This window comes from Varanus komodoensis, unplaced genomic scaffold (assembly GCF_004798865.1).
Source record: "Varanus komodoensis strain SLA01 unplaced genomic scaffold, ASM479886v1 scaffold3, whole genome shotgun sequence".
Lineage (NCBI taxonomy): Eukaryota > Metazoa > Chordata > Lepidosauria > Squamata > Varanidae > Varanus > Varanus komodoensis.
The window spans coordinates 61,536,381-61,547,615 of NW_025335761.1; the positions used below are offsets into that span (position 1 = coordinate 61,536,381).

An 11,235-nucleotide genomic window follows, 5' to 3' on the forward strand; every position below is an offset into this window, starting at 1 on the left:
GGGGGGTGGGGCTACCAGAAAGCTTGCAGCGGTGGCGAAGGAAGGCAGCCGCGCATGCGTTGTTTGGCCGTCGGCAAGGGAGGGGGAGGTGTTCTTTCTCGCCTCCACCGGGCGCCATTTTGTGCGCTCTTCGGTCACGTCTTCGTTCCATTTCGCTGGGAGGCCGAAGGAGGACAGCGGTGCCGCGGCCTTGCTCGGGCTGAGGTAACGAAAGCCCCCGGGGAAGTGACACAGCCAAGGGTGTTGGAGAGAGTGGAGGGGAGAGAAGCCCGCTCCTCCGTTGAAAATAGGCCTTTTCCGCGTGGGGTCAGGCTTTGGGGGGGGCGGCGGCGGAGGGGGGAAGGTCGGGGGGGGCGGCGGCGGGGACCGGCGGAAACCGGCCGGTGGGCTGAGGGGAGGCTCACGTAGAGGGGCGGGCACAGCAACGGAAGTTAATATGACGCGAGGACTGCGCAGCCGCGCGGAGGGGGCGGGGCTCATCCCTCCCTTGCTCTCGCTTGCAATAATCTGGGCACGGGCGACGCTTCCCCTCTCCTTCATTGGAAAGAGGAAGCACGTTAGTAGCTCAATCCTGTGAAAGTTGAAACAGAAATAGACCCTACAGCTGCCAAGATGTGTGCCAGCCAGCACAGCTAAAGTGCATTCCTACAATTAAAGGCGCAATCCTTTTGTTGTTGTTAGTCACGAAGTCGTGTCCGACCCATCGCGACCCCACGGACAACACTCCTCCAGGCCTTCCTGTCCTGCACCAGCCCCCGGAGTCCACCCAAGCTCACACCAACTGCTTCAGTGACTCCATCTAGCCATCCTATGCGAGTTTAGATAGTCGGGTGGCCTCTTGGCCTGGCTGGGGCCTGCTGGGAGTTTTTTTCCTTCTCTGAACCTGCATGGGACTGCCCCTTTAGGTACGCTGGCTAGGGCAGCTTGGGAGATGTATATTCCAAAAATACCTTTTTGTATGAACTTTTATTGGGTCACGCCTTGAAGAAACCAGCATCACCAAAATTATTGCAGCAGTCATTTTACGAGCTCCTTGTGGACTAGTGTCATGGCTGTACAAAAACTAATACCTTTGCCAGAAGGCTTCACATGTTGTTCCAGTATTGTCTCTCTCTCTCACACGCACCATGTGCACACAGAAACAGGGCCAATGGTTCTTGTGGCACTTCAGAGGCCTCTTCATGGTGATATGTAAAGGTTTTGCAGACTGCAGATTCCTGCATAAGATCCAGGACGTGTTATCTTTTTGTGGGCAGCTTCTTACATCTGCTGATTGAAGATAATGCGTTGTGCATCTGATGAAGAATACTGGTTTTCTTTATTTTTGTTAGTCTGCAGCAACTTCTTCCTGTGTCATCTTAAAAGACTAATATGTAATTCTTTCTGGAAGTAGTTTTTACATAGTGGTTTCAGCATGTATCTTAAGTTAGTCTCTCTCATATTCTTGTATATTCTGTGCCTGGGCCACTGCTTAACTTTGAGATAGACTTCTGCTAATAGGATACATTTTCAGGGTGTGGGGGTGTCTGTTATGGTGTAGACTCTTTGTATTTACTCAGTCTTATAAATGATGTTTTGGTCAATGAGAGATCTTTGCAAAAGATTTCCCCCCTTTCCTCTTAGGTAACAAGTAAAAAATATACAGGCATGTGGTCTATTAAGTACTTTTAGATTATTAACTTTGAAACCTTTTGGCAAGGCTGCCATCAAGTAAGTATAGAGGGAAATCTTGTATCAGAAAGAGAAATTATTACAAATGCCAACTTGATGAAGAAAATCTCAGAACACTTTGTGTCTTTTCCTAGCTTTTCATTGTCTGGGTTCACACAACATAATAAGGTGTAGTATTGTGTAAGCCAGAGTTCTAGGGGAGGCTTGCCATTTGTCTGAATCCAAACAGAATGGTTAACAAACCAAGCTGTGTGGTACAGAAAACATGATAAACCATACCTGCTTATAGGCTGTCATGGGTATCACACAGGGTGAACTGTACTGTATATTAGCTGTCTGGTTTGTCAGCTATACACAAGCCACTCTGGCTGGGTTCAGATAATGCAGCAAGCCATCCCTGCCTTATAAGCTGTATGAACCCAGTCTCTAACTTGCCAAGGGGTGAGAAGAAGGCAGGGGGAATGGTCTTCTTTCAACAGCAGTAAGAGAACTTTTGTCACTATCAATATAGAGCAGTTTGTCTCAGTTACTATATAGGGGGAAGATAATATGCTCATGTTCAGTTGCAGCAGTTATCTTAGAACTGATTGGGTGGGAGAAATCATTCATTCATTATATTATTGTACTCTAGCCAGAAAGGCTGTCTGGGCAGTTTACAGAGTTAAAATTCATTCTGCATTCTGGTGAGGAGGTGCTTGCAAAACCCAGGGTCATACTAGTATACACGAGTGCATGGCTCAGTTCCCATCAGCCCACTGTTGCATAGTTGTACTTTTTCATCCTAGTCCAAGTTTCCGTATGGATGAACTGAACATGGTTGAACTGCCTGTTGAAGAGCCAGGGAGTACTAGCTTCACTTTTATAGCCATACGTGGTCAGTAACCATGGCTTTTCACTTAGTAATAGAACTGGGTGTTGATGGAGACTGTTTTGGTTCAGTTAAAAGGGGCCAGTTAGCTCTTCAAGTCTGCACTTGCCAGAGGACGAATGGAGATGTGAGAGTGATAGCCCTGTCAAGTTTGAGCAGAGAAGCATCCAACTTTCACGGGTTTAACTTTTGCAGATTTGATCATTTGCGAGTTTGCCACCAGTAATTAAATGGAGTCCTGTACCCCTAAGCCCCACAAATGTGGAGGTTTGAGTGTAATATGTATATTGTAAAGACTGCAATACTTTCACCTTAACACTTGTTACCTATGCTTTGAACTTTAAGGGGAAATACCCCTAGGTCGCAGGTTTCTCAAAAAATGGGATGGAGCCTCTGCTTGAGAGGTGTCAAATCATAGTCTGCTGATCTGGATGTCACGGCACTTGACACTTTAGTTACCAGATCAACCAGTAATGAAGCAGTTGTGACACCTCCTAGAGAGCATTAAACAGCTGCTCATCATCATGTTTTCAGGCTTCGTCATTTTGCCTCTCATGACATAGATCAGCAGACACTTCCTCATGCATAGTTCATCTTAATTAAGTAACATGTATGGTTGGCTTCTTTAAAACATTGATTGAAATAATGTTTGCCCTATTTTTCAGCTAAAAAACTTGCCAGAACAGTGTACCTATAATTATAAACAAGATAGTCCTTTTCCACAAGCACACAATCTTGCCAATATCTGTAGTTTCTCTTTCCTGAGTATTCTTGCTCATGTGGGTGGTTCAAGGAAGGAGCTGACTCAGCATTATGTTTATTCCAGGCCCTTGCCATACATGGAAACAAAGCTGACGGTCCCAAATCCGAGTACCATGACACGAGTTGCTTCTTTGCAAGTTCCAGAAAATTGGGGTGAGGGATAGAATCCTGCTCTTCCCAGTGGCATGAAGTGGGACTCCCCCCAGTGCCTTGTCTGCAGTACATGGAAGAAGGGGTGTCCTCCTTGTCCTGGACACTTGCAGGAAAGGAATCTGTAGTAGCTGGTGATCACCCACTGACTGGATTTATCAAAGACTAACTGCAGTAGGTGTTCAGAGAGCCATAGGGATGTTAAGGCAAGCAGAACCTTCTGGACCCAGGAAGCAAAGACATGAATGGTTTGAATGCCACATGGTAGAGGAACTCCATATATTCATATCAAGTGTATGAGGGAAGGTGCTTCCCCACCTGATTGGGCAAGACCTGCCAAAGCAAGCTTTGTTCATAGTGCTAGAGCAGTGTCCTACTATGCAGGTGTTTGTGCACGCTGAGGACAAGTTCTGCGTGCCGTCCTTCAAGCAGACGCTTGGTTTCAACAAGGAGGAAATAATAAACACGGAGGGGAATTCAAATGGTTTGAGAAAGGGCTCTAAGGCTTACACATTACAACTCAGATTACTGATGATTTCTGTCTCTTATTTCAGTAGCAGCTTTATACAAGAACTTACTCCAATGAGGCCTCTGTTACATGTTCACCCAAAGCAATGACAAATAGAATTGGAGCTGAGAAGAAATAGCTTGTAAAGATGCCTGTGACATCAAAAGGCCTAAGAAGGAAGAGGATGTTGCACTTGTGAAACTGGACTCAAGAAGAGAGCCAGCCTTGGACGTAAGAGACACAGGAGAGCTGAGTAGGGGCTGCTGCACACAGCATGTTGAAGCAGTTGACAAAATTGTACCAAAGAGCAACTGAGACAGTGGGTCTCAATCATGGTTAGTAATTGGTGGGGTGCAGGTGTCATACGATGTGTGTCATCTGTGTTGCATACTTACCAGAAAAATGGCATCAGCTTCTTGGATGTCATGCTCGTAGCTTGGGAGGAAAGCATAGCTGCACCATGAGTTGACAGGCCAAACACTTAAGTCAGAGCTCTTGCATGCCATTTGGTAGGGATGTAAAAGAGGGCCTCCTTGGTGACATTGCTGGGTTCAGAAACTCTCTACCTAGAAATGCTGGGTTGGCTCCTTTTGTGTTGTCTTGCAGACAGGAAATATGACATCTTTATTCAGGGAGGTTTTTAGCATTTAAGCTTGCCTGCTGCTTATTTTTTTTTGCGTTTAATCATTTTTAATTTATTTCTTTTTAAGCTGAAAATGTGAGTTTCTTTTAATTCAGTGTGTGTTAGCTGCCTTGACTCCCATAATTTAGCAGAAAGGAGGGATATAAATTGAATAAAATGAGGCAAATGGCGAGTGCTAGTAAATTTATGGTAGTGCTGCTGGGCATAGGACAGTGGTGTCCTAAAAGACTTCAGTTATGAAAATGATAAAGATCAAGACATCAAAAAGTTACTTGGTTTGGCTGTAAACAAGCTTGGTAGTATAGGGTAACTGGCCAGTATGGTCTTTGAACTGCTTATCCAACGTCAGAAGACTCCTTCCTGTTGCAGCCTGCAACCTTCCTGTCATCTCCAAAGCCCAGCAATTTCAAGGCTAAATCCTTCATATGGTGATTGTCTTTTGATGTCTTTGTTGAGAGAGTCAGCTGTTACTTTTTTGTGGGGGAAGGGTTTTGTTCTGCTTGAATTCTTGAACAGTCAGGGTCTGCACTAGAGACCCTTTGTTCTAACTGGCATCTCAGTAGGTGTGAGATTTGGAAAGCAAGGAGGAAAGGAAAATAGGTACAGCTGCATTTTTCTTTTCCTCTTCTAATTTGCACATTGTCACCATACTTAGCTGAAGTGGGATGTATAGCTATGATTTCAGGCAAGGGAGTTGTTAAGTCTGTAAAATTTCCAAGGGAGCTCAGTTGTTTGGCCTTTGTTTGGCGATTAATTCTAGGTTGTGTTTAATACATTAGGTGTTCATTTATTGGTGAAATGCCTAGCCACTGCACTTACTTAGGATACTAACTTGTAAAAAATGGCATCAATCAAATTGACAGATAATCACTTTTAGCAGTTTCATTTTCTGGAAATATATTGAACAACTTTGCTCACATGTGTGCTGCCCTATTACATGTGTAGCCTTAAGCATTTGTAGCCTCTTCTCCTTGCATGCTTAACTCTCTCCCATTTTGTGGCAAACATTAATTTGCTAGTATAGCCAAACCAGTAAAATGATCCTGTTTCATGGGCCAGAAACACAAACCATGTGTTGGTCATAGACAAGGAAGCCTGAGAGTCCAGCACTCTCTTGTAATATCAAACATGGTAGGCCAGCACTGTATGAATCAGCTCCCAGGTGCATTCAGTTACAAATTTTTGAGCTGTGGTTGAACATGCTGTCAATAAACAAGATACAGTTTTTGCCCCTCGATAGTGTAACTGCTGGAAAAAGTTGCTGAGCCTTTGCAAATTCAAGTAGTGGGAAGAAAAATCAGTAGAACTGAGTATGGTGCAGTGTGTATCAAGGTGGGACAGCCGCAGAGTGAGATACTCCTTTAGCTAAGAGGCAAGGTCCTGGCAAGCAGCTACATCCACTAGTTTTGTTTGCACATTCCTCAGCTGCAACCAGTTCCCTTCTTCAGCTGTTGGTTCACCACTCTCCTCTCTCCAGAGTGCTATCTTAAGGAAAGGAAAACCAGACCGATCTGGTCTGTTTTCCCTATTCCAGACTCTAAAAGTGTTGTTTGAATTTTGCAGGGTGGAGGGAGGTAGACAATTAGGTGACACTACAGAGTTTAAGGATAGGATGACAGTGTCCCCTCCCAAGTTATTAATAAGGCCAGACTGCAAACGATCAGTTCAGGCTTCTAAATATAGTGCAAACCTGATTTTGCTGTCCCTAGTCCTATTTGAAGTGGCATATTTCACAACATAGTTTCACCCTCCTCACTTCTATGTCTAAGGAAAGTTAGCTGATGCCACGTGGGCTTGTGCAAAGGTGTAGTTAGTTCATGTTCTAGACTTCTATATACATTCATCGTTGCTTTTCCGTCAGATATATCTGTCTTGCAGTGATTTTTCAGGTGTTTCCACACGCTCCACTCCTGTTCCTGCTGCCATAACAGGAGTCTGTAAAAGCAAGACCTGGCAGGAAGCTCCTGCTATTGCTTGCTGGTGCCCTTTCCTTCTGAAAGCCTGCAGTAGTCATGCCATGTTCGGGATTTTTGTGCATAGCAATGGCCCACACAGTATGCAAAGCAGAGGCTGTCAGGGACGAGTAGGGGAGGAGAGCAGGGCCATTGGCCACAGCATGCTGGCCACTCCCACTTTTCCATTAACTCAGAATCAGTTCCTTCATGGATTGCTTAATGTGCTGTTTGAACCGAGCAATGATTTCAACAAAAAACCATGATTAACCACTGGATTGTTTTGTCCCTAAATCCAGGTTCCGGTATCATGCTTGGCAACTTACAGAGGAGTCATTTGTGGGTTGTTGACTAAAAGTAGAAAGAGTGGGCATGCAGGAAGGAGCACACTCACTATCTTCCCCTCATGCATGGCAACCGAAAGTTCATTTAAACCTTGAGTTGCCCTTATGTAAAAAAAACCAGGTTTTCACGTTATCCCTCGCTGGAGGGACCTGGTCAAGCAATTAGGCTGTTGGTAGCCACAGTGTGGAAAAGAGAAAAGGATACGCAATTTGCTGCAGGTGAATTCACTGGGGAATAGTTATTACTTGTCCCTCTTTAAATTCCCTGTTGTGTCACAAATAGAGATGTTGCCATTTGTGCAACATCTCAGGGTCAAAGGAGATACTTTCACTGGTCTACAAAAATACACAGTACCATTTTTAGACATAGAACTTCTGCTAACATCAGCTTGCAGGGAGCATTGGGAAATTGATGAACTCACTAACTGGAGAGCTAATAAAGTTCCTCAATATCTACAAGCTATGTAGACATGCCCTTTCTGGTTCTAATTTGCTTATTTTTGTGTTTTTGTCAACATTGCTGTATTGTATATACTAGTATTCCACTCATTCTTAGTGTGTTTTTTATGCAGCTAAAACAGCTGTATCCATACAACTCCAAGTAGGCTTGGAGGAACCTAAGATGTGCAGAAATAGAAAAGTGAGTGGGGAGGGGGCAGGATCCTGGCAAGGTGAGGAGACTTGTTATTTTTTTAAACGTATAGCCCATTTTAGGGCTCTCGAGGCTGTGACCCACTGGGGATGGAGGAGATCTGAAAGGTGCTAGTCCAATACACAGAGTCCACATGGGCTTCCTAAGCAGCCTGGAGGAATGTTTTCCATGGGGTCGTGATGGGACGATGACTTTGCGACTAAACAAACAATAAAGCACTGAATAACTGTATAAAAGGTATCTAACTGGTCCAGAGGCATTACCTTCTCACGAAGGGGGAAAATATAAGGGTTTTTTCTGTTAAGATAGGTTGTTTTGGTAAAAACTTTCCCTCCCCGCTACATAGAAACAGCGCGAGTCAGAAGGGATCTCCTGAGCCATCTAGTCTGACCCCCGGCTCCAGCCGGCTCTGCTCATGACATGCCCACCTTTATGAAAAGCATCTGGCCTCCAATAGATTTGACCTGGATTTTTTTTTCCTTTTTGGATTTGCCTACTTCCTACCCCATGTATGTCTCTTGGGTTGCAACACTCGCTGGAAGTAGCTACATGCTGAGTCTAAGCTTCTTAGCACTTTAGATTGAAACTGACAAATATTCCTTGGCCACTGAATGCCACTTAAGGAAGCCACAGGTGGAAATATAAAAAGACCAGCCTACTGGTTGGGAATGATGGGACTCATGTCCCAGCACATCGAACAGGCAATGGTTAAACTAGGCTGATCTTACTACTGGCTTTTCTGCCTGAGTAGCTGAAAAGCGTTTACTGTTTTAATGTTGGAGTTCAAGGAAGTAGTTTTCCTTGTGTGGTAGTCATTTATATGGATCCCTGGTGATCTAGAGTTGGCAAAATTGCCAGTACTTTGTAAACCCTTCCCCAATTATGGAGGAGTTGTACATTTTGCACAGAAAAATAATACAAACCTAAAAGTAGCAGAGATTACCTGCTTTCTTAAGCCAAGTAGCATTTCCCAGTAATAGAAGTAACAGAAGTTATAGAAATGTCCTTTCTGATCTTTTAGTACAAGATCTTACCCATCCTGTCCCCCAAAACAGCCATGAGTGATGGGAACTGTAGTCCAACATCCACTGGAAGGCTACAGGGTTCACTTTCCTATACATCCTGAGCAGCCTATGTAGATGATTGGCAAGAAACACTTTGTTCTGTAGCTACCTTATTAAGGCATTACTATTTAAAACACGTAGTGTGATTCTTTTAATTGCTCAGGGTATCATTGTGTTAGGATGGCATCTTGCCTTGCTGAGATATGCATTGTTCTTTCTACAATTGATGGTTGTAATACAAACAATAACAGTACCAATACTGTAGAAGCAAATATTTGCTTTTGGCTTTCTTCCAAGGTGCTTTAAAGGGCTATTCAGTAACTGGCTTTTCTGTGTTGTCTTGGATACTTGACTTGTGCATTGTATTATAGGCAAATCTTTAACTGCATGGTGCTGTGTGCTCTTTTACTCTGAAGGTGGTAGACTTTTGTTTACCAGATTCACACAATTCCTTCGAACTACCAACTGTGACTTGTCATTTTTTCATTACTTCCTGGCCTCCACACTCATAGTGTGAGCTTATCTTACCTGTCAACAGAAATGTGGCTATTAATATGTAGATCCTAGCTGCAAAATAAAACCATTTTTCCCCAGGACCTGGATCAGCATGAACTTGCATATATGGCCACAAGCAAGAATGAAACTTGCTAAGTCACATGTGGGATTAGTTCTTGTGTCCAGTTCATCCAGTACAAAAGTGCTATTGCTGTTGTGCTAGTTATAATCAGGTCCTAAACTATTGTCTGCAATGTCTTCAGCGAATAACTTAAGTTGCATCAAACATTATTAGTATATTTAGCTCCCAACCTGCTCTATCATTGCAGAACAGGACAGGGAGGGAGATAAGATGTCCATGGACTCAACAGGTTCTGCTAGGGCCAGGGTTTGCCAAAAGTTTGCCTTCCTCTGTTTGGTTCTAATGAAAAGGTTTTGTCATGACTACCTGCATTTATGGGAACACCATGTAGTAAATAAAGAGCTACATTAGGCTTGAATTTTTGAGGAGAAAGGATGATAAACTTAGCAGTGGAGTAAGGCTGTTTCTGTTGAGACAAATCTGGCCTGGCTCTTGCTAGAGAGTAGGCCACCAATGTGTCCTGCTTTCTGGACTACAAAGGAATAACCTCTGTGAGCGTGTTCTTAGAGGCATGTTCAGACAAATGTCCTTTTGTACATCTGTGTAGCAGCATGACGAATTAAACTATTTTTAATCAAGTAGTACATAATGACTTGCCACTACTTCCCAGCATCCAGCAGTGTGCTCCCGCTAGTATTCATGTTGTGCTGGTGAAAACTACCCAACCCACAACAACCTTGTGCAAGTGTTGGCTTACACTCACACACAGCAGTTGTGCTAGTGCAACATTAGATGGTACCTCCTATTCCATTTTATAGGAAGAGAACATATCCAAAGCCAGACATATGGGAAGTTTTCTTAGATGAAACATCAATGTTTTTAAAAATTGCATTTCCACATGCAAATGCTTAAAATAGTGAAAATGTTCTCTCCTTCTCCCTTAGCTTCCTGTAACAAGAGGAAGAAGTGAGTGAGTAGTGGTGGGCTCAGATACAGTATTTATTTCATTTCTCCCATCACAGGACATGAGCATCAAGATGTGTGGTTTTAAATGTTGGTATTACTTGATTATAATTAAATTATTTCACTCCTTCAACTAGAAATATATATATTCACAGTCAGACAGTGACGTGAATTTGAGCAGAGCAGGGCCATATGGCTTATTCTTAAGCCATTCTTGGACAGAACAAGTAAATAGTTTTTGATTTATATCCCACTTTTTTCCTTCCAAGAAAAGCAAAGCAGCTTACATAATGCTCCTTTTCCCCTCGATTATTAGACAATAACTGTTGCCTTAAAGTTGCTTTTGAATTAACGGACTTGAACGTGCTTCTCAAATTCAAAGATGTTCCCCTAATTAGAAGTGGTAGCCCCAAGACTGGGATTCATGGAACTTCGAGCTCATAATGGGTGGGCAATATCCTATTCATTTCCACCCCTAACCAATTATTTTGCACTAGTGGAAGTGACCTCCACAGCCCAGCACTGGTGACATTTATAAGCAGGACAAATTTCCATGGAAAATCAGTCACATCAAGCACTATTGGCCTAGCGCTAGTTCACTTATGCTAGCACATCATCATTTATCTCAGCGACTGAGGCATGCAGTACTTCCGGCTGTAATGCAGAAGATTCTGAACATTAGTTGCTGAAGAACACCATTGAGAGGCTTCTGCTTTCATATGGTAATTCTGGGTTTCCCAAAGCTAAATAGTTAGCTAAGCCACTCAAGTTTCAGGATTGAGCAGCATTTTTATCAAATTTTAGTGTTCATGACAGTAACAATGAAGTCGTTTTTTTTTTTAAATTTACAGTAGAGCTAAGATGTTACAAGTAGAGAGTAAGCTTAAAAGTTATACAAGATGCAACAGGGTAGATTTTAAAAAGCTGAGCAAGATGTAACAGGAAAAGGAAGAAGGCTGGTTTTCATTTGGGAGATGACAGAGAACCAGCTTTTCTCCCTCCTTCCCCTACTGCTTTGTCTAACACCTGCTCTGATTCAAAGGTCTAGTAAATGCAAAAGCTCGCTCAGTATTCTGTTGGT

General features: G+C 43.3%; 1 long non-coding RNA gene across 8 annotated transcripts; it reads left to right on the plus strand.

Moving 5' to 3' along the window:
* The first annotated feature begins 61 nt into the window (after window positions 1–61).
* Window positions 62–10,990, plus strand: LOC123026328. Of its 8 annotated transcripts, none has more exons than XR_006415275.1 (3): window positions 62–204; window positions 682–905; window positions 4,006–10,990. It is a non-coding gene; the product is annotated as an uncharacterized LOC123026328 (long non-coding RNA). The 8 variants fall into 8 exon arrangements; XR_006415276.1 differs by having other exon boundaries at window positions 4,009–10,990; XR_006415279.1 differs by lacking the exon at window positions 682–905 and adding an exon at window positions 3,366–3,454.
* The last annotated feature ends 245 nt before the right edge of the window (window positions 10,991–11,235 follow it).